Source organism: Equus caballus, chromosome X (assembly GCF_041296265.1).
Source record: "Equus caballus isolate H_3958 breed thoroughbred chromosome X, TB-T2T, whole genome shotgun sequence".
Lineage (NCBI taxonomy): Eukaryota > Metazoa > Chordata > Mammalia > Perissodactyla > Equidae > Equus > Equus caballus.
Genome location: NC_091715.1, coordinates 9,793,456 through 9,816,784, shown reverse-complemented (window position 1 = coordinate 9,816,784; position 23,329 = coordinate 9,793,456).

Genomic DNA, 23,329 nt, shown 5'->3' with positions numbered 1-23,329 from the left:
TTCTTCTCCCAAAGCCCCCCAGTACATAGTTGTATATTCTAGTTGTAGGTCCTTCTGGTTCTGTTATGTAGGATGCTGCCTCAGCATGGTCTGACGAGTGGTGCCATGTCTGCGTCCAGGATCCAGACTGGCGAAACCCTGAGCCGCCAAAGCGGAGTGCGTGAACTTAACCACTTGGCCACGAGGCCAGCCCCCGAGTTTTAAGTTTTATATCTATTTCATCTTAGGAAATCTGGGGAGCCATCTAGAATCCTTTCAGTATCAAGGCAGGAAGTGAATATAGCGTAAGTACAATCTTCCCTAATCTTGAAAACTTTATCAAACCGATCCTTGCTCATTTTTAAGAAATGTGCTAAATATACAACTCAATAGCAAAAAAACAAACAGTCTGATTAAAAAACAGGCAGAAGATCTGAATAGACGTTTTTCCAAAGAAGACATATGAGTGGCCAACAGGTACATGAAAAGATGCCCACCATCACTAATCATCAGGGAAATGCAAATCAAAACCACAATGAGATATCACTTCACACCTGTTAGAGTGGCCATAATAAAAAAGACAAGAAATAACAAGTATTGGTGAGGATGTGGAGAAAAGGGAACCCTTGTGTACTGTGGTGGGAATGTAAATTGGTGCAGCCGCTACGGAAAACAGTATGGAAATTCCTCAAAAAATTAAAAATAGAACTACCATATGATCCAGCAACCCCACTTCTGGGTATTTATCCAAAGGAGATGAAAACACTAATTCAAAAAGATATATGCACTCTCATGTTCACTGCAGCATTATTTATAATAGCCAAGATGTGGAAACAATCTAAGTGTCCATCAACTGATGAATAGATAAAGAAAATGTGGTGTGTGTGTATATATATATATATATATATAATGGAATATTATTCAACCACAAAAAAGAATGAAATCTTGCCATTTCCAACAACATGAATGGACCTTAACAGCATTATGTTAAGTGAAATAAGCCAGACAGAGAAAGACAAATACTGTATGATATCACCTGTAGGTGGAATCTAAAAAAAACCCCAAAACCAAGCTCATAGATACAGAGAACAGATTGGTGGTTGTGAGAGGCAGGGATTGGGGCAGTGGGTGAAATGGGTGAAAGGGGTCAAAACTTCCAAACTTCCAGTTATAAACTAAATAAGCCATGGGGATGTAATGTACAGTATGATGACTGTAGTTAACAATACTGTACTGCATATTTGAAAGTTGCTAAGAGAGTAGATCTTAAAAGTTCTCATCACAAAAAAATTCTGTAACTAGATATGGTGCCAAATGTTAACTAGACATTGTGGTGATCATTTTGCAATATATACAAATATCGAATCGTTGTGTTGTACACCTGAAACTAATATAATATTGTACATCACTTATACCTCAATTTAAAAAAATTACTCAATAATTCACGCAGTAGCCTACATCTTGAAATGGAGTTAGAATTTACAAGGACAATTAAAATGTCAGCTCTGGTTACAAGCTGGAGGAGGACTCCACACAGGATCACCGAGGAAGGCAGGCTAGAACTTCCAAACGTGCAAGAGCAAGATGAGCAGGAAAACAGCATTTCTACCTATTTAAGAAAACACTGCAAACAAACACTATCATGAGTTCAGAGGATGGCAGAGAGAGGGAGTGGTTGGGGAAAAAGACCCATGAGACCTTGCAGCACGGATCTCCGGCAGCAGCCCCTGGACGCCTAGATGAAAACCTATAGAACCTAAGAGTGCGTCTACTGTAATGACACTGTGTCATTGATCCCAAACAATTTGTCTCTCCCGTGACAAATATTTGCAATGGGTGGTCTGATCATCTTAGTGTAGAATATATTTTCCTCTTCAAGTAACATTTACTTTAAAACGATTAGTTGAGGGACCAGATCCAGTGGGAAAAGAAGTCTGGCCGAATAATAATGAGAGAAAGAGAGTTAGGGAATTGTTTATACTTTGCAGTGACCATGAACATTTTTCCCTTTGTTTTTTGTTTCTTTGGTTGTTTTTTGAGACAGCATCCAGGAAACAGCTTTGAAGAAAAACTCAGAAAAGCACAAACAAGAATACTACTTAATAAAAATACTAAGTATGTTGTAGTTCCAACGTGGAATCTAACCGTGACCAATGATATGAAAACTCAACTTTTGGAAAAACTCGGGCCCAAAATACACATTGATAGTTTTAGGGCGTAAATGAACTTTAGCCCATTGGGATAGAGCTGGGAAGATATGAACCATAAATGGTTGAGAGGTTTCATCAAAGCAGGTCCTTGTTTACAGGTTCCAGTTCAGCATTTTTTTCCTGCTAGTCACTGAAAATGCTGCTGACACTAAATTTAAAGACTCTGAATATCTCTTCCATGGCTATTTTCCCTTGTACTGCTTTAATCAATCCTCTTTTGCCCTGTGGGTCATTCTTGGCCATGACCTTGAGAAACCCGGGGCCCAGACTCTCCCCTCCCCTGCCTCATGTAGATGCCTAGAACTTTCCAGGAAGGAAGCTTAATAGTTTGCAAGCTGAAAACCAACTCAAGTCAGAACAACACCCCCTGCCCTGCCCCAACCCCGCAAATGCTCAGGAATTGGTGGAACCATGGACCTCTGGAAATGGGAGGCAGGTGCAGCTGAAAGTAGGTGGATTTGCTAAACATCTCTATAACATGCAGTTAGACCCCTGGCAGAGGGTAGAAGGTTTTATTCTAGACATGTTGAATCAATGGGATTGAACTCTGGAAGAAAGACACTAAACCCAGTCAAGGGTGGTGGTACTGTGCCGGAAACAGGACAGTAGTCTGGAAGTCTGCACACTGGTGAGTAGTTCCCAAGGGCCTGGCTCTTACTGGATCTCAGACAGTCAGTGAGGCTTATATCCCCAGGCGGGATGTGGAAAGCTCTCTCTCTGAAACCTCTCACGGCCTGGCTCCTGCCTGGGGTCTAAGGATGCCACACAATGCAAAAAACCAGCCTATGTGCATCAATGATCTCTTGTCACAAATAATGCGGCATTACGCATCACCCCAAAACTCTGGGCTTAAAACCAACCGTTTATTATTGCTCATGAGCCTACAGGGTGACCGCATGGTTCTGTATTTTTGCTGTGCTTGTGCATGTGTTTGTGGTCCGATGCAGGTCAAGTTGGTGGCTCCGATGATCTTGGCTGGGCTTTCTTCTGTGTCTGGGGGCTGGCCGGCTGTCAGCTGATCATTGGCTAGCCTGAGCATGTTCACATGGTGGACGCAAGGTTTCAAAAGAGGGAACAGAAGGTCCAAGACCTCTTGAGGCCAAGGCCACACAGTCACTTCTGCCAAATTCTATTGGCCAAAGCAAGTCACAAGGCCATCCTAGACTCAAGTGATGGGCAATAGACACAGCCATTTTAGGGAGAGGTACTGCAAAGTCACAGGCCAAAGACTGAGCATACACAAAGGGGTGAAGAACTGGGCGATCATTGCCGTAAATCTAGCACGCTAGGTCTATATCTCTTTCTGTAATTTCTGGGTGTGTCATACCACATTTTAACCTTAAAAGGAAGAATCCAGCAAAATTAAGTGGGGATAGATAGTCTACCTACAATTCCCATTGACATTTCTGGATTTTTCTACCAGAAGCAAAGGTAGAAATTAATACTTATATTGAAACAAAATAGCCAGCCTCTGAATGTTCCCATATGATGACTTACATGACTAATGTCTCCATCTGTACTTAAAACGCGTAAGCATATGGCTTATGGTGATATGAGAGGCAGCCGGGGGCTTCAGACAGGAAACGCATCCTGTATGTAGACTGCAGCTGGTGAGAGAAGACACTCAGCATCAGAGCAGGGAATGGAATCGTTCATCCAGTAACTAATCCGGGATGACAGCTGCAGCTTTGCTGCCTGACGCAGCTTCACAGGCCAGAGCCAACGCCGCGATAAAACCAGGGAGAGAATGGACGGTTTCTTAAGAACAGGTTCTTCAACACCGGGGAAAGGAAAGGGGCTAAATGCTTTTTCCTTTTCCCTGACTTAACAACAGCAGTCTAGAAAGTCAGGAAAAAACAAAAATCATCTCCTGAAAAACAAACTCGCAAAAGAAGGCTATTTTGGGAAATTTAGCAAGTGGGCAGACTCCCTCCAGAACATCTGTGCCGAACTTTCCTTTTCACAGCTGAATTATTGGCCAGATTTTCCAGGGGCTTCTAGTTTCTTTGTGAGAAAACAGAAGATTCTGGAAAACGGCACCCAAGACCATAAAAAATTCCACATACGCAGAATGAGATGGGCTGGCTTTTGGAGCCATAGGATGGAGAAGTTCTGGAGCATATCCTCATGTCTCTAAGACTCAGTCTCCTCATCTGTGAAATGAGGGGATGTATTAGTTATGTATTGTTGTGTAACAAAATACTGTCAGAATTTAGTGGCTTAAAACAACAAACATTTATTATCTCGCAGCTTCTGTGGACTGGGAACTGGGGAGCCCCTTAGCTGAGTGATTCTGATTCCCGGGCTCTCATTAGGCTGCAGTCAAGATGTCAGCCAAGGCTGTCATCATCTGAAGGCTTGACCGGGGCTGGAGGATCTACTTCCGAGATGGTGCATTCACAGGGGCATTGGCAGGAGGCCTCAGTGCCCCACCACGTGGACCCTCCGTAGGGTGGCTTGAGTGTCCTCATGACATGGCCACTCGGCTTCCCCCAGAGCTAGTGATGAGGGAGGGAAGGAGAGAGGGAGAGAGAGAGAGATGGAAGCCATTGTGTCTTTCATAACCTAATCTCTGAAATGGTGTACCATGATTTTTCCCATATTCTGTCAGTCCCAGGGACCAACACTGGTACAGTGTTGGAGGGGACTATACTAGAGTGTTAATACCAGGAGGTAGTGACCTTCAGGGGCATCTTGGAAGCTGCTATCACAGGGAATTAGACTAGATGAATTTGAACGTTCCTTCTTGCTGAGTGGCTCTATGTTCTCGTGCTGAGGGAACACAGCCACACACGCCACTAGCACCAGAAGGTATAAATATGAGACAGGCTTTAATGAGGGGTAAACTTCAGAAAGATAACAAGCTGATTCCATACAGTCCATGCAACTCGAGCTCTCATAATCTCACAGAGGGCAGCACATAGCTGACCTGCACACACTGGGGAAGGGGCCCGATAGCATGGAAGCCCAATGTGCTACATATTTAGAAGAAAAGGGAGAACTTCCTGGAGCCAGTGACTGGGATCCATCCGAATTCTATTTCGAAATGGTAAAGAAGTAGGTGATGTTTAGGTCTACAATTCCTTATGCACAATTCCATGATCTAAATACTTTGAAAATGCAAAGTTTTTTTCATCAGAGATTTATTAGCAAAATTTGACTTCAATTATCTGGGGCCTGCTTTTAGTCTTTTCTCCATTTAGGGTGACTAGTCATACATTTCACTGCAGAAATATTAATGTGTTTAATTATAGGGTGCTACCTCCCACTCTGTGAGGGACTTCATAATAAACACTATATACCCTATATGTATTGGCCTTCTAAAAACATTTTCAGGTCTATGTGGGTGAGGACTGCCTTTATGCGGTTACCCCCAACTAGGCAAGTTCTGCAAAACACCAATTATCTGACCCCATGGCAGAAAATGGCCCCTATGACCTCCTGGCTTGATTTTCCACCTGACTAAAATCTAATTCCTGAAATCCTAGAAATGTAATTGGGAATTTCAATGAAATACAGGCCCATAATCCCTTACCCAAAATTCCTGGGGCCAGATATGTTGTGAAATTCATATTTACCTGTTTAAGACAGAAATACACACATACTGAGTCACATATGATAGAACAGTTTGGAGCCTGCCCTTTTATTAGTTGTGGGACCTTGGGTAAATTACTTACGCTTTCTGAGACAGAGCTCCTCATCTGTAAAATGGGAATGAGGGTGTTTCCCTCAGGGGGTTACGGCAGGAATTCAGTGAGATGATGTGGCTTTGAGTTAAGTGTTAGATAAATGATAACTATTTTATTGTCCTCTGCCACCTTCTCTGTTTCAAGTTCTACAAACTGGGCTTTGACTCCAAGCAAATTGCTGTGTATCTGGTCCCTCTTTATTTGGCTAAGTTGATAAAATCATTCTTTCTTGCCTCAAGTATATCATGTGACCACAGAAGCCTAGACAAGATGTAACTGATTATACAGAAACGATGATTAGTTGAATCAACAAATTCCCAGTTGGTCTAGCTAATTGCTTTTACCTTATCAAGAGACCAAATTTTTCTGGATTTCGCTACATTTCTTGACCCACAAAATAGCTCATATCAAAGAAAGCATGATGAAAGGAAAAATGAGTATGTTTTTAACCAGGTAGGTCTGTAGTTTTGCATTGAATTTAGAATGCAAGGCAACCAGCACCCAAGCCTTGCTTTCTTAAATGACTAGAAGAAGTGTTTTTTGATTGTTACCACCAAGTTAGAGATTAGGATTTCAAAGAGCTGCCTGGGAAGCAAAGTTTAAACTTGTGAGCTGTAATTATTTTTGTATATATCCCATCTGGTTAAACCGATTTCCTCTTTTCTTGGAGGTGGTCTATGCTAAGCATCAAATTTGGCTCCAACCTATATATTTTTTTTGCATTTCTGGTGGTGCAAAAAAAGGGGGTAGGCGGCATTATCTGTAAGAAGTGGTTGAAACAGTTTTATAATTAAAAGAAAAATTTTCTTCAACCCATAGGTGGTCTGTCTCCAGAATTTGCATGATTTCCATCACATATATGAAAACCAAACAAATCACCTCCTTTCCATTTTCTTCATTTCATTTTGCCCTTTTCAGTTTTGAATCCCTTCAGAGGGTTGATTAAGTGCAGTGTCGAATGTGTTTTCCTAAGGAAAGAAGTTTCATTGAAGTAGAATGCAAAGGATCTAACAGTCTGCAGCTCACGGAGCAGCTCCGCAAGTGTGGTCCACTGTTGCCTAGTGCTTACCATCTGACAGCTGTTGAGCTCATTGCTCCTGTGAACTTTCAAACTCCTATAGTTTGATGATCAGAAAAGGCGTACCCCAGAACGCGTGGAGCGCTCACTCGGTGGTAAGCACTGTGGTGCGGGGCAAGCGCGCTGGATCTGGACCAAGAATAGGCGTTGGTTTGCCTCTCAGTGACATACTTCTCACTGACCCTCACCAACGCCAGGGTGAATATCTAAGAGGCACAGTTTAATCTTGTTCTAGTCACTTTCCAAGAGAGTATAGGCGAAGTGGGTTGGCTCCAGGATCAGAGGGCCTGGCTTTGAATTCTGTCCCTTAGTTCCCATCACTAGGTCTACTCACTGTGTGACCTTGGGCAGGTCTCTTAACCACTCTGTACCTCAGTATTCTTTATCTGTAAAATGGGCTAATACAATCTTTTATTGAACCTAAGACATCATATATAGCTATTGTAAAACACAGCATGATTTTATGTACCACTAAGAAAAGAAAAATGATGCTTCTAATTGTAAGATGTGTTTGACTGTAAGACGCATTCTCATTTCAGAGAAGTTAAATGCGAAAGAAGATGCATCTTAGAATTGATGAAATTTAGTCAGAGAACTGACATGGCACTACTCAATCAATGTCACTTATGCATTTTTATTTTAATTTAATTAATTTTTTTGAGGAAGATTAGCTCTGAGCTAACATCTGCCACCCAACCTCTTCTTTTTGCCGAGGAAGCCTGGTCCCTCGCAGGGTGCCCATTCTCATTCAGGGGAAAGCCAAGGTCCCACCAAGTCCTGATGATGCTCCCCTCCCTCCCTAACCTCCTCTCCTACCATGCTGCCTTTTGCTCTCCCCACTCCAGCCACAGGGGCCCTCTTGCAGATCCCTGGACGCCAAGGACAGTCGCTGTCCCTGCTCATCCTGCTACTGGAGTCCTCTGCCCCTGGATGTCCCTGTGCCTTCCGCCCTCACCTCTCTCAGGCTGCTCAGGCGCCACTGTCTCAGCGAAGCCTTTCAGGACCATCCTCTTACCATTGCCACCCCCTAGGCTCTCCCTGTCACCCCCTCCGTGGCACTCCCCATCTTCCCTGCTATAAGTCTGTTACTGCTTATTTTGTTCATGACTAGAGTGTGAATCCTAGATGGAGGGAAGTCTGTCTGCTTTGATCGCTGCTGTATCCTAGGGCCTAGAGCAGCTCTTGACACATAGCAGACACAAAAATTTGTTTTGATTGACTGAATGAGTAGTAACGTTATTAACATGGGCCATGGAGACATTTGAAGACAGTCTATATCTGCACTGTCCAATATGGTAGCTGTCTTAGATCAGGCTGCTGTAACAAAACACTATCGATGGAGAGGCTTAACCAACAAACGTGTATTTCTCATGGTTTTGGAGGCTGAGACGTCTAAGATCAAGGTGTTCACAGATTCAGTGGTCTGGTGAGGGTTCACTTCCTGGTTCGCAGACGGCCATCTTCTTGTATCCTTACATGGCAGAGAGCAGAGAGCAGTAAGCTCTATTGTGATTCTTACAAGGGCACTAATCCCATTCATGAGGGCTCTGACCTCACCTCATCTTAATTACCTCCCAAAGCCTCCCCCTCCTAATACCGTCACACTAGGGGGTAGAATTTCAACATATGAATTTTGGGGAGACACAAACATTTAGTCCCTAACAGTAGCCATTAGCCCCTGTGGCCACTGAGCACTTGAAATGTGTCCAAATCGAGATGCGCTCTAAGTGTCAAATACACACTGGATTTTGAAGACTTGGTACCGAAAAAGAATGTCAAATATCTCATTAATCTTTTTAATATTGATTACTTGTCAAAATAATATTTTGTATATACTGAGTTAAAGAAAATATACTCTTAAAATTACACGATTTTCACCTGTTTCCTTTTACCTCTTTGATCGAGCTACTAGAAAATTTAAAATGTAGCTCACGTTACACTTCTCCTAGACAGTGCTGGATTATATGCTTATCCTCAACACTCACGCACATAGTCACACACAGAAATAGGAGATCTGCTGTTAGTGAGTTCTGCTGGCAGGAAGAAAGAGAAAGAAAAATTAAGAGATTAACGGATACTTGGCCCTCCCTCCAGGAGGTTAGCAAAATATTGCCCACAGCTCAGAGAGGACGGATTGATTGGTGGTAAAACTTGAGTTTGCAAATATAAAAGTTTATTTAGACATATCTGTAGTTAGTTGCACATGTTTAATACATCTGGCTGCACTTTTATGCATGTGGCATGTATTAACCGATTATTGAAAATGTTTCGTGATAAGCAACTTAATCAAAGAACCCTAACTAGGTATTTTTCATTTGAAATTGGATGTAAAGAAATCTGAATGGATCCGAATCTGCTTAGCATTCCTCCTGATTGGGTCTACCTGCGCTCCTTTCCATGGGGAAGAAAAGCAGAAGCATTTGTTGAAGAAGTGTGGTTTTAATTTTTTAGTCGTTAAACAAATATATGTACCAGGCACAGTTCTGGGCATTGGTTATACACCCATGCATAAGACAGACAAAAATTCTTGCCCTCATGGAACTTTAATTCAAGTGGGGCAGACAGATAATAACCAATGAGCAAATAAATAAAGCACATCTGGTGAGTTGTAAGTGATGTGGGGAACCAGTTTTAGGGAAAGGAGCATAGGGAATGCTATGGCAGTGGGGAGAGGCTGCTTGGGCAAGCTGGTTGGCTAAGGCCTCTTTGATGAAGTGATGCTGGAGCTGAGACCGTGAGCCCTGACCATCTAGGGAAGGAAGGCCTTCCAAGTAGAGGGAATGGCATGTGCAAAGGCCCAGAGAAGGGAGTAGCCAAAGATGGGACGTTGTCTCTGAGTGAAATGGGGAGCCATTGGAGGTGCTTGAGCAGAGGCATAACGTGGTCTTTCTTCCTTCTTAAGATAATTGCTCTGCCTGCTCCCTGAAGGAGAGGCTGCAGGGTGCCAGGGCAGATACGGGGAGACCAATGAGAAGACTATGGCATTAATCTATTAGAGAAGACTGTGCCTGGGACTGTGGTGACCCAGTGGGAGTGGTGGAAAGTGGTGGGATTTTGGATATATTTGTTTTCCCTTTGATTTCCTTAGAAGCCGAACAGAGAAAGCAAAGAGCTGGGAGAAAGGTGTCATGAGTGATATTATCTTGGGGTAAAATTTGGATGTCTTTGTTCCAGGAAAATGCAGCTACATCCTAGCGCAAGCTAATGGGGGAGGAGGGAATCTGGAATCAGAGCTGGTTTACCCGACTCCGTATTGCGTCTCTTCAACTATACACCTGCTTTCAATGATGAAGACTTAAGTTACACTCAGGAGAAAGAATATTTAGATTTCACGTGGAGTGACAAATCGTGCCATTTGACAAAGGTCACAGGGAGGATTTTCATGTTTACTTGCCTGGAACAAATGTGCACTGTGTTTGGCAAAATGCTAGGCCCTCATTAAGTGCTTAATAAATATCTATTGGTGACAAAGTACTAATTGATAATTTAATATACTTTGAAACAAAAGTATATTGTGAAACATGTTATTTCTATAACAAGACTTTCAAAATACCCGTGAACGACCTTAAACTTGATTCTTCTCCATCTTGCTCCCTAATACTCTCCATCCTATAGAATGGTACGTACTGAAACTTTCTCATTTTGCATATTTGTTCTTTTCCATAAGTAGTTTCCTAAGAAGTTTAAAGTTTTCTAAGATATTATTCTCTGGAAGGAAGGGAGGAAGAAGGAAGGAGGGGTGTGCCGGCAGTAGCAACAGAGGGAGGGAGGAAAGAAAAAAACCATCATAGACATAAAACCCCCTCAGCATTTTCTTACCTACCCATAAGACCCTCTGCGGTTGAGTATTTCAGACCAGTTCAGACCTACAGTTCTGCCATGAGAATTCCTAGCCCAGAACATTCTAACTTCCAGCTGGGTCTCTAATTCCTTTCCTCTGATCGGGATCTGCCTAGACAACTCACCTCTGTCAACTGGAGATGACCCTGCAGAGCTGGTGACGGTGGCACGTGTTGGCGGGATTACGGTTTGGCCAACACTCCCTTACGGAGTCACTCCCAGAAGGCGCTCGCTAAGTCCTCAGGGCTTGTGTGACGCGAACTGTAGGCACTGAGCTTCCCACGTGGGCAGGAGTCATTCAGGCCTTGTCAATTCTCCCCATTTCCTCTGGTGTCCATGGGGAGCAGGCATTACTTCTTGCTCAGGGGACAAACTCGCCGGTCTGGTCTCTGCGCTGCAGCCATCTTGTTGGCATTGGCAGAGCGGCCCTTGTTCATACTCACAAACAGGGGCTGAAAGAGTCTTCTCCCTTCCAAGACAGAGCTGGGCTAGAATTTCTGCCCTAGGATGCAGTTCTCAGAATGCGCCCTATGCAGTCTGGAGCCTCAGGGAAAACCCCCCCACTGCCTTCAAACTTTCTGCTTTCCCCAGCTCCTGACATTTTTATTCAAGTGACTATAAGATCAAAATATCACAAAGGGAAAAAACGCGCTCAACTCATCATGTCCCCTGGAGGTGTGGGAGGCGGGTGCAAATGGGATTGCTAGCTTTTTCCAGCCATCAAGGAGGCAAGGTTGTCACTGTGAGGTGATTGTGCCTCAGATCCTGTCTAGTCCCAGCCAGCAGCCCCCCATCTCCAGTTGTACCCAAGCTGTGACTCTCCGGTTATGGCCTGGGGACACTCATCCAAGCCGCTGTGGGCCCCCAAACCCGAGGTGGGTTGTCTTGATTCTCCCCAGCCTAGGAAAATCTGGCTGAATCCCCAAGGCCACCTTCTCTGCCTAAATGACTGAGTGGAACTGGGAGTCAATATATTCCAATGTCTGCTCTAAGAATGATCAAAGACTTTTACAAAGAAAAAGAAAACAATTCTAGATCATTCATGGTAGATTCCCTGTATGAACTTCTAAGAAACAATGGTGCTTTAATTCTCAGAATTGTTACCTCTAAAACCGTCATTCCTATTTAAAGTTTTCCTATGTGAAGAAAATCTGTATATTAGGGGTTCTCAACTGTGGCACTCGACATTTTGGGCAGGACACTTCTTTGTGTGTGGGGGGGGGGCTGTCTCGTGCATTGTGTATGTTTAGCAGCCTCCCCAGGCTCTACCCACTGGAAGCCCATAACCCCCTCCCCCACCCTGTTGTGACAACCGAAAATGTCTCCAGACATTCTCCAGTGATCCCTGGGGGGCAAAATCACTTCTGGTTGAGAACCACTGCTACGGTTATAGATATAATTATAGATATAGATATATTCACGGAAAACAGACTGAAAGCTCTTTTCACAAGCTACCCCAGAAGATAAGATAAGGGATGAACTCAGCAAGCGGAAGGCTTGCATTTTATAATTTCTAAACCACTGTTCTGAATATTTTTTATAAGCCTCTAGTACCTCTGTAATTAAAAAAACACAAACTTTAAGGAACTCTAAATCAGCCCTAATTCTTTCCCCTAAGCTAAGATTTCCAAGTGAAAGTACCCTGTTTAAACAGCTGAGAAAGTTGATAAGAAACTCATCGGAGACTCAGAATTTGGAATTGCTCATTCTTTAAAAATAATTAAATTTGTCTGCAGAATCATCTCTTTTGCCTTGGTAATTCTCCAGGCTGCTGAAATACCACATTTGCAAAAGTACACCCACGGCATAACCTATCCCGTTTTCCCTCCATTTAGGCTCACCCACGCAGGCATCTTGTGGAACCAGACAGCAAAGCCAAAGGCACTAATAGGGATACAATAGGACCTTGGCTGAGAGCTACTGGCAGATATGCAACTGTGTCCCTTACAGTATATATCTCAAAATCGCACAGTGAGACCCACCATTGAATGATGATAAAAGAAACAAACTCAATGGTGATTTGATTGGCACTTGTCCCTCCCCTCCCAGGACACACTTCACTGGTTTTGATCCCCTACTAATGAAAATCGTAAACTTTTCTTAGTTTTAGTAAAATTCTCCATGTCGTCCTTGTCACTCTGTCAGCGTAATTCTTCACAATTCACGGAGTACAGTTTGCAAATGACTTTACCGTGATGTATTATCGCTCTGGTTCTAATCATAGTATTTTTTTAACTCATATGTATAAAATAAGTTGTCTAATTGTAGTTTTGATAAAATAAAATATATCCTGTTTCTCTGCTTTTCTCTTTACGATTGAAAGGGACAAGGAAGCAACACTGGGCAACCAGGATTGGAACTTGTCATGAAATGCTTGGGAAAGTTTTTAAGATGAGCAAGTGGGCAGACTTTTGGTCAAGATGGTGTTATAAGTTTATAGCTTGAGGACTCTCTGGTTTCAAACATTTCACATTAAGTTAAATATAAAAATAAAACATCGAGGCCTGCGCGGGTGCCAGCCTGTCTGTGGTTTGGGGTTGCTCTCTGCCTCAGAAAGCAAAGCAGAGGATTTGTCTTCTGGGAAGACAAAGTCATCTTCTCTGAAAAACCCTCCTGCATAGTTGGCTTTGGCATCTTCCAGGAATAAGAGGGCAGGGGCCGAAGCCTCATAGGGCTGGGTTTTCAGTTGAGGTAGAGAGAGGACAGTGGTTATAACCAGAAAGTCCAGAGTAGGGTGTAGTGACCTCCAGAACTCTTCACTGTGACCCAGCCTGGGCTTCACGACAGAGAAGTGGGTTCCTTAATAAGAAAATAATACAGTTTCCAAAAAAGAAAAAATGAATATAATAAACAAAATAACAAAAGATAAAACCATACTCAAAATAAGGTCAACATCTCTGCAGGGCAGAAACGGGACAGAAGCACAAACTGGCGATCCAGGTCGAGCCTAGGTCAAGCAGCAGGAAGAGGGGACAGGAGGTTGGAGAGGTAAGGCAGTAAAGTTGCCCACGGCTGAGGAGCAGAACCTGGTTGAGTGGCGGCTCTCCCAGCCGAGGCAGGAGGATGTGCACCTGCGGAACGGCCCCTCCAGCCCAGGGGAGGGAATGCGTGCGGTCGAAGCCTGTCTCTAACATGTCCACCAGCCTCCTAGACTTACAAGATTGTCTACCAAGCACTTTTCCCTCCATCGGCTTCATAGCCCTTTCTCATAGCACCCTCCTTCTGACCTGTTTCAATAGTCCCTTAAATTGTTTCCCTGCTTTTTAAGCTTCCTTCGAAACCCAATTCAACTGATTCCTTCATTACACCATTGTGTGGTTGTCTTCCAGGGACCACCCCTTTGCCATTCCCAGTCCAAGGGGTTTGGGTAAGGTTGCCACTATCCCAAACAACCAGGGACAATCCCAGGGTGGTCCATCCAAGGGAGTGAATGACTTGGGGACAGACACTGACCAAAGTCAATCCCACCAGAGCCAATCCCTGGACTTGAGTTTCAACTACTGGGAAAGAGCAGCTCTCTTTTGGCTGAGGTTGCTGAGCTGTGAAGACACAAGCCTGGGAAAGCTTGGGGCCACCAAGAGCATCCTGAGAATGCAGGGAACACAAAGGAAAGCCAAGCTGAGAGATAGACAGCTCGTTAACAACACGTTGAACAATGCCGTAGAGCATCAGGTGCCAAGGAGCGGGAGCTATTAAGAAAATAGGAAACACATGAGTTCACCAAGGACGCAGCTGCTGGCCTCATCCGCTGCCAATCTCTATTTATGTGAACTTTTCTTTTCCACTTTCAGAATGTCTTTGATTTCTCATCGCCACTGAGCTGTAGACCTCTCATGAGTTTAAGTTAGTGTTGAATTAACTCAAAGAGCAAAGGCGTACTAGGTTTTCATCTCATAATGGTGAGTTAAATGAAGAGCACGTACTTTGTAATCTGAGTGCCATGCTAGCGGTTCTCAAACTTGAGCGTGTATCAAAATCACCTTGTTCAAACAGGTTGCTGGGCTCCATTCCCAGAGTTCCTGAAACAGTCTTAGGTGGGGCCTGAAAATTTGCATTTCCAACAAGTTCTATGCGATGGTGATGCCGTGGGGCAGGGACTACATTTTGAGAATCACTGGGCTACACAAATGTAAGAAAGTATCGTCATGAGTTTCTTTAAAGAGAGAGAGGGTAGGACTGTAGCTTGAGAAACTGTAAAATGCCCTCATCATCCCTCTCCTTGGATCCCTTTCCCTCTTCATTCTGTTTCCCCATGGCCACCAATACTTCTTGTAACCCATCTCTCTATAGAGTAGACATTAAGGCAGATAATGTAGTTTCCTTGTTGAATACCCTTTGTACCTAGAGCAGAGGTTGGCAAACTTTTTCTGTAAAAGGCCATATAGTAAATGTTTTAGGACTTACTGGCCAAATGGGTTCTGTTGCAAGGACTCAACTCTGCTGCAGGCATTATATAAACAAACGGGTGAGGCTGTTTCCAATAAAACTTTATTTACAAAAACAGGTGGCAGGCAGGATTTGGCCCCAGGGCCATAACTGGGGCCTCTGATCTAGAACAACGGTCTTTAAGTGTGGTCCAAGACCAGCAGCAGCACCTAGTTACTTATAAGAAATGCAAATTCTCAGGCTCACCCCAAACCTATTGAATCAGGAACTCCGGGGGTAGGATCCAGGAATCTGTTTTAATAAGACTTCTGGGTGTTTGGGATGCTCACTCAATTTTGAGACTCACTGGTCTAGAACAGCGTTTCTCAGTCTTGGTTACACATTAGACCCACCTGGGCCCACTGACGTCAGACTCTGGGGGTTGGACTCAGGTCTAAGTGTTTTTAAAGTTCCAGTGATTCTGACATGCACCCAAGCTTGTGACACAGAGATCTAAAAGAACCGTTGGAGTCTCCTTTCTCCTCAAAGCGTATTGAGTTGGGGCTACACTGATTATGTCTGTGACCTAGTTATCAGTTTTTTCCCATTTTCGGGAATTGGCTTCAAAACTGTACAACCCATTGATTTCATAGGGCATTTTTTTCCACCACTTAATATGGACTCTAAAAGATCAAAGCTCAAAGCCATTTCTAGACCCATCTGTGGTCATTTGTGTTCTTGGCAGAAGGTAAAAAAACAGGCCCCTAGGAAACACAATCTCAAGATCAGAGCTGGGGGATAAGGTACATATTCCTTTCTGAGCATGAATAGAAGATCATAATGTAATTTCTCCCTATCCCCCTCCTCGCCACCCAAACCCAATTTTTACAACCAGATGCATGAGGTGAATCCTCTTTGGCTTGAAGACAGCTTTTGCTTTTAAAAGGCTGACTTAGATGAGGCCAACACCCTATCTTAGGGGCCATCACCCATAGGACACCTCTGTTTAGGCAACCCCATGACAGGTGGTGCTCACAGAGCAGCCAGGATGGACTTTCAGCGTTGGGAGATGACTTCGGAGTTGAGAGTAGTGTGGAATCTCTTGAGAGGCTCATCTGAGTTTGATTTTGTAACTGGTTTTGGCATCTGTCTTTTAAATCCTTTCTACTCAAAGAGTGGTCCTTTGACCTGCAGCATGGGCATCACCTGGGAGCTTGTCAGAAAGGCAAAATTGGGGCCCACACCAAACCCACTGAATCAGAATCTGAACTTCAATTCGATTGCCAGGGGATTGTGTGCACATTAAAGCTTGAGAAACACTGCTTTAAACTAATCTCTGCAGAAATGCAATAGGTGAGGGATTTTGTAAAGCAAAGACAAAAATATAGCTGAGAATGTAGTCTGAGAGCCACCGGATCGAGCAGTGAAGTGCTATGTCAGGAGTTATATATATCCCCAAACTGAGTAACAATCAGCAGATTTCGTAGCTCTCTTTAGGCCCTAAGGGTTACTATGACTGAATGTTTTAAAATTCTGGAGCCATTATCATGGCTCTGGCTTTAAATTCTAAAGAAGACAGAAAATGAAGGATAACAATGAGGTTGGAATTTGTGGTCAGATGCGGAAAGGGTGAGTACCACCGGGGATGGGGGTGATTTTACACTACAGGGCAGGCCTGCTGAAGAGGCTGCCTACACTCTCAATGACAGATGAGGGATTGTGGGTCCTACTTTTTCTTCTTGAAGAGGGGGAACATAAATTGGCTGAACCACATCCACTAAGTGCTGTTGCAATGAGTTACAGTAATTTTAGATCAATATAGTTTTTTTTTTTTTTAAAGATTGGCACCTGAGCTAACAACTGTGGCCAATCTCTCTTTTTTTTTTTTTCCTGCTTTATCTCCCCAAATCCCCCCCTGGTACATAGTTGTATATCCTAGTTGCAGGTCCTTCTAGTTGTGGCATATGGGACACCGCCTCAACGTGGCCTGACGAGCGGTGCCATGTCCGCGCCCAGGATCCGAACCCTGGGCGGCCACAACGGAGCCCGCGAACTTAACCACCCGGCCACGGGACCAGCCCCCAATATAGAGTTTTATGATGCAGTGAGTCAGTTTTTTTTTTGATAAGAGAAAATATTTGAGATAGTCAAGCACTGCATTACTAAGGGCATCACAATGGCATTGTCAAATATGGAAACATGATGACATTTGCGAGTGGTCCTAGAATAATTGGTTGGTGAAAGAGGTGGTCTAAATGTATACATAACAAACACCCAATCAATACTTGATCAAAGAATAGTAGTGGTGATAATAATAATACTTACCATTTATGAAGTGTTTACTATGTCTATGTGCTGTTTAAGCACTTTCTATGTTGCAACTTGTTTCGTTCCATCAACTCTTTGTTTTTTGGGTTTTTTTGGTTCTTTTTGGTGAGGAAGATTGGCCCTGAGCTAACACCTGTTGCCAACTTCCTCGTTTTGCTTGAGGAAGAGCAGCCCTGAGCTAACATCTCTGTCGGTCCATGCCAGGGATCCGAACCCGTGAACCCTGGGTTGGCAAAACAGAAAACATGAACTTAACCACTATGCCACTGGGCCAGCCCCCACCGACTCTTTGAAGTGGGTGTTATTACGATCCTATTTTACAATCAGTGAGCATTCACAGAGAGTGTGAATAGTTTACCCAACTGATAAGGAGTGGAACCGGGGATCAGAATCAAGCAGTGGGCAGCAGAGTCCGTGTAACTCCCATGCAACATCACCTCATGGATGCGCAATACCATCAGAGCTTGGAAGTCAGACAAAATCTGGGCAAGGAGAATGAATTGGATCTAAGAGTCAATAAGGTCAGAGATGGTACAGGATGCTTATATTTCCAGAGCAGAGATGAGTCTGGGGATCTCTCTCCTCCTTGTTTTCTCATTCATTTTCCAACCAATTCTAGACTCTTCCCGCAGCTTCTGTCCTTCCCTCATTTTTGTATTGCCAAGGCCTTTCTTTTCCAGTGCTCTTATTTTTCAAATAAAAAGAATTCAGATACGCAGTTATTATTATTTAAGTTGGCATAGTGTTAACTGTTGCCCTGTGAATAGGTTGTGTCTTGATCCATATAAGAAAACAGTCTTTGCTTCTGCCTTTTTGTATTCTGCACATATAACCAGCAACTAATCTGTGCTTCTTGACTGATAAATTATTACAGCTAGGATGTTAATAGCCAGAAATAACTTAAGATTTTGCTTCTCAAACTTTTCTACTTGCGGCAGACAGATTCTAGGGTGGCCCTCGTGACCCCCACCTCCTGGTGTTCACACCCTTACACAATCCCCTCCCCTTGAGTGTGGGTGGGATGTGTGGCTTGTTTCTAAGCGATAGAGTGTGGCAAGGGTGACGGGATGTATGTGATTACACATATGTGATTGTGCTACAGAAGATTTTCATGTGTCTTGCTAGGAGACTCTCTCTCCCTTGCTGACTTCGAAGAAGCAAGCTGCCATGTTGAGTGCCGTCACAGGGAGAGGACCACACAGCGAGGAGCTGAGGGCAGCCTCCAGCCAACAGCCCAGAAGAAACTGTGACCCTCAGTCCAGCAACACACACAAGACTGAATGCTGCCAACAACTATGGGAGCTTGGAAAGAAATCCTTCTCCTTTGAACATTTAGATGAGAACTCCCCTCTCCTTCCATCCTCAGAGAGCCCTCCTTTAATTATCTATTGTATGAATCTCAAACACCTCGACTTCCAAGGCAATCCCTTCCCTAACCCATAGGATTTGGTTTAATCTGGTGATCCGTTGCCATTTCCCACCTAAGTAACCCCAGATGAAATACGCTAATTCACAATAATTTCCTCAAGACTGACTTTCTCAGTTTAAATAACACCACGGGAAAGTGCAGGGCCTTAGTGGAACGGTCTGGACTGGATGGACTTTGGCATTCGTTTGACACCCTCCACTAGGATGAGCTAAAAATAGCTCTTGAACAAAACATGTCTCCCAAGGATGAGCAAAGTTTCTTGTGGACAATGTACTTCAGACACATTTTAAAGAAGAAAAACATCTTCCTAAAGGCAATACAATCCACAAGGATTTTCCCTATCCTCGACGGTGACAGACTTTTACTTTATTAATCAGAACAGCTTTGCTCCCTACATGCAAGCTCTAGTGGCATGCTTTGCATAGCTGGACATTGCCATAAATAAAATAGCCTCCAATGCCAAACGTTAACCCCAGCAGCACGAAGAGTCAGCAGAAGCTATGAAATTAAAATGTTCTTTAACATGATCAAACTTTTCAGCCAAGATTTCTTCCCTGACAAGTCTTTATAAGTGGAAGGGTTGAATGACACAGCTTGATCATCCCCCGCCCAGAGCAGGTCACCAGAGAATGTGGGCTAGTTCGTTTTCCAGTTATACTTTTCACTAAACCGTACCATAGTCATGCTACATATATAAAACACTCATGTCTCATCTTGTTATAATTCCCTTCCCATCAGGAAAACCTGATGATGAAACTATCTTAGCAAAGATGTTAATAACGCGTTCATTTTATTTCCTTCTCATCCTTGATCAATAAGCAATTAGCATGGAGTCTCTGTTTGGTGGGCCTGCTCCCTTTTCCATCCAAGTAGTGCTCCCAACTCAAGGCTCTGTTTGTAATAGACTTTACTGAGTGCTTTGGGCAATGGCAGTGTATGTGTGTGTGTGTGTTGATTACATCACAGGCCAGTATAGCAAGCAACATAAAATGGGATATTAGACCACCTTATGCTTAAAACTCCCGCCCCCTTCTTGCCACCACTTGTATTCTACTTCCAGCCACAATAGTCACTTTTACATTTCTGACTCCTATCTTCTACTCATGAACTTCTTAAGGACTGGGACCAGTGTGGTTCTCATTGTTTAATAGAGATCACTTATCTAGTGCTTTCTAAATGATGACACTGTTCCAAGTACTTTATATCTTTGGATCCCAAGGCCCCTGTTAGAAACTCTCAGGGCTCAGACTGCAGGATTTGGGGGATTTTTGAAAGGTAATGTGATGCCTGTATATTACCAACCACGACCAGCAGATGCGGAGGTAACACCATTGAGTCAAATGCATTCATATTTCCGCAGCTGTATGCACGCATGTTCACACGAAGAGGGAAAAATAAAGACAATAAACAGCCTCCTGTTGGTTCACGTCAAGTGTCGCTACCAAAGGAGTTCTGAGAAAGCTTTCGTCTTGCAGGATCTTTGATTTCAGAAGGGCAGAATGGGCGGTGGACCATGGCCGGGTTAGAGTGACCTGTTGGGAACAAATATATACGAATATAGACGGTCTTGGGAATCCAAAAAGCCACATGATGTGACTTCTTCCTTTACCTCTTACCAGTTTAGGGTGATAAATGAGTTTTGGTCCTATCACCGGGTGGCAAGCTCAAATGTCTCCAGGGCGAGCAAGGAACAGAAATGAGGGAATCTCTACCTACTCTTGCTTTGAGGGCATGCCTGGCCATTGTGACAGCCCAGACTCTTAAGAAATTCCCTAAATCTGTATTTTTATTGAAAGCTTCCTAATTTTTCAATGTTAGCTTTTTTTTTTTTAATAAAGGCATTGTAATAAAACACAACATTTGGCCATCCTTTTAGGGACTGATGGCATACAGTTTGAGATGTCTGGTTCTTGGTTCATTTTTTCAGCACCCACTGATTTCCAGGCTCTCTAATACGTGAACTTGAGAATTACCATGGTTCGCAGTTAGAACCATCTGGTAAGCATTTTGCTTAGTTCATTGATGTGTGGGGAGGGAAGGGAGGAGTGAAAAGAAAATGACTCCCCAAAGGCACTCATTTAGAAGTTTCTCTTAGAGCAGCTCTTTTCAAGTGAGTGCCAATGGCAAACTTTAGTTAGCAAGCACAAGCTAAAACTCATATGTGATTATCTAATCTGGCTCTCTTGTTGGGAAATGATGAAGTAATTGAGAAAAACTGAGCTTGATTTGATATGAGACAACCGCAGATGATTGAACTGGCTTCATTTTAGGTATATATAGAGTTTTACGTCCAGTATCTCCTTTCTCTTCCACTTTCAGAGATTTCCCCCTCACTAGTGAATTTGATGCTTGATTGTTTTCCCGTTGAAGAAAACGAAGCATTTCATCCCAGCTTTCTTTGGATGAAGGTGTTGCACTGGTGTTATTTGGTTTCTTGAATTTCTGGCTCTAGCCCATAGTAACCTATGTAGTAAAAATGGTGTGTGTATATGTATATGTGTATGTATGATAGAGACTGAAAGGTAGCAGAGTACGCCACCTCAAAATGGAATTGGAGGGGTTCAGGATAAGCCACCCCAAAATATGCCTCTTTGGTATATTGATTACTTTGAGCTACAGGCGCTTGAAAAACAGCAAACACGGGGGGCGACGTTCTCTGACCTCCTCTCACCTGCCTAAAAACAGATCCTCCGAAAGGAACTCAACTGTCATCAATCGCCGTCCCGGGAGTTTTACTGACCAGGAAAGATGGACTCTTGTCACAGGAGAGGAGACTAGACGTTGATACCATACCCAGACAAATATTGTCACAAACTGTCACACCTCCCATCTATTTATTCTTTGAAGGGCCCCTTCATCTTTCCTAAAAATCATTTCCTCTCCCCTAAGAGGCCTACATCCCTCCTCCCCTCTCCTTATTAAGATGATATTTAATCCTGAATTCTAAGCCATCTCAGGGAGTTACTCAGTTTTCTCTGAGCGTCTCCCACGTATGAGGTGTATGTGTAAGAAACTTGTTTTACTCGTTAATCTGTTTTTTATTAAAGATGTCTCAGCTAAGAACTCAGAAAATTATTTTTCTTGCCCTCCAAGACACACACACAAAGGCAGAAAAAGATAGACAGAGAGAGGGGTAGAAAGGGAGAAGGAGAGAGAAACGACAGACAGACAGAAGCGCACAATTGTGTTGGACCTGGCGGGGGCTGATTCCCACCTTTTCTGAAGGAGTGCTGGCTCAGGTTTAAATGATTTAGGCCTTGCCTTATCTGGGTTAAGAAGTAGCATCATCATTTTCTTACAACGTCCAAACCGAAGGTAGCATGACCCTTTTCACTTTAAAAGAATCTTATAAGTTCAGTTCTTGAACCCAGACAATTTGTGTATCTGCTCCTGTTTTCTAAAACATGTCTTCTAATCCTGAAGTTCTCTCATTCCTAGAGGTGTACTTAGTGGTGTGCTATTAACTGTTTAATAACTGGCTCTCCAGAAAAAGACAAAACAAACAACAAAATAAACAAACCCTGGGCCAGCCCGGTGGTGCAGCGGTTAAGTGTGCACATTCCGCTTCAGCGGCCGGGGGTTTGCTGGCCCGGATCCCGGGTGCGGACATGGCACTGCTTGGTGGGCCATACTGTGGTGGGCGTCCCACATATAAGGTGGAGGAGGATGGGCACGGATGTCAGGGCTAATCTTCCTCAAAAAAAAAAAATAAACAAAAAAAATAAACAAACCTGACTTGTAGCATTTGCCAGTCCCAATACTCACTCCATGGCTAAATTCAATCTACCAACGTGATATGAATAGTGAGTTGTGAAGAGATGTGCCTGACTAGCTCGCAGGAGTAGGTAGGATCCGGCCCCATCACACCACTGGGTGTAGCCAAAAGAGCGCTAAACAGGATTAAGAAGATTTAGGACAGCTTCTCACCCATAAAATGTGCACAAAGCAACAGCTCAGATTGCCTCGTGGGGATACACAGTCACATTCAAATGGAAATAACAAAAGAAAAACTGTACAGAACTTTGAAAATATAAAAATTTGTACAAATAAAAAGCATTATCATCGTTACCAGCTTTGGAGGGCCAAAAATTGCTCAATACCCAAAAGTTTAAAAAAAAAGACTTGGATTGCATTAGTTACTGTTTTTAAAAATGTGTTTTGTATCTCCTGGTCATAAAACATTCAAACTATAGGAAAAGAGCCAGCAGCCCCTTTGGCCATAAGTTCAGAACAATGAAGTCATAGGCGCGGTAACTTGGCGTGCAGTCGCTGGTCACAAGAAACCATGAGCATGTTCTGGGCAGCATTAGGGCCTTAAACAGCTTCAAGGCAACACCCACGAGGCAATGAAGTTCCCATTGCAAACCTCCTCTGACGCCTTTGCATGATTTGCATAATTTGAACTAATTAA